Raw genomic sequence first — 1,327 nt, 5'->3', positions numbered from 1 at the left:
AAAAAAAAAATAAGGAAACAGAAAAAGAGAATTTCCAAGTGGACCAATTACAACTCAAGAAATAAACCAGCTGACCAGTTGACATTAACGAGGTGGTATTGGTTCATTGGTTAAGCTACAGCCATAATAGATTCTACACTAAACCACTACAAATTAAAAGGGAAGGGGGGGGGGAATCCCAACATTTCTTAACATAATACATAATCAATATTGCACAGAAAAATGCAAATAACTTAATATAAAAAATACAAATTAAAAGCTAATATGACTACAGGAACATTAAAAGAGTGCAAAGATGCAAAAATCTAGTTAAAAACATAGAAACATAGTTGCTGCTAAGGGTGGCCCAACCAGTTATCACAATCATTTTTATCACACAGGGCGATGTAGGTTTGGACTTTTTCCCCTTTAATATAAAACTGGTTAATTTAGAAACTTCATTTTGTGTTTACTTGTGTTATCTTTGTCTGATATTTAAATTTGTTTGATGATCTGACATATTTAAGTGTGACAAATATAAAATAAGGGGGAAAACACATTTTCACACCACTCTACATTGATTAATATGAATTTGTTGAATAAATATGCAGAAAACCATTTGCAAGCAGTACCAGTGATGCCATCTAGTTTTGTATTCTGGTGATAAGAGTAGCATGATCAGTGGTATCAAAGACTGCAGATAAGTCAAGCACAACTAACATGAAATATTTTCTCTTATCCGAGTGCATAAGAATACCATTAGCAATTTTTTTTTCTTTTTAATAAAGTTGTTTCAGTGCTGTGGTTTTGTCAATAACCAGATTGAGAAGCAACAACTTTCTCGAAGACTTTGGCAATTGGCCCATAATGACCTAAAAACAGTGGAATCTAAGGAGGGATGTTTTCCCTAGAGGAAAGACGCTGGGTAAGATAAATGGAATGATTTATAATAGAGAAAAGCCAAGGACAGATGACAAGTAGAACCTGCTAATGAATTTAGGACAGACAATGTCCACTGGGCAGGAAAACGTGTGCAATAATGGGACGTATGGGACAAAAGTGTGTGAAATAATGTCAAGGAGATATGTTGAGAAAATTAGTTTAAACTCTGAGAAGAGAACTGATCAAGAGATTTGAGTCGGTTGAAGACACACAGACTTGATGCAGTCACTGGAATACATGGCAGGGAAAGCAGATTGAGGGAGATTAAGGAATCTGCTGATGGTGTCAAACAAAAATATTGGATTAAGTTTATTACCATTAGTCAAACCAGCAAAATAAGATGTAATATCTTTTATAAGTTGGTGAAGTATGTTTAGTAAGTCCTTCATATAGTGTTATTATCCTC

Source organism: Pundamilia nyererei, unplaced genomic scaffold, assembly GCF_000239375.1.
Source record: "Pundamilia nyererei isolate P.nyererei 1_Seehausen unplaced genomic scaffold, PunNye1.0 scaffold00003, whole genome shotgun sequence".
NCBI classification, from domain to species: Eukaryota; Metazoa; Chordata; class Actinopteri; order Cichliformes; family Cichlidae; genus Pundamilia; species Pundamilia nyererei.
The sequence above is the reverse complement of the archived record's forward strand: the minus strand, read 5'-3'. Positions refer to the sequence as shown.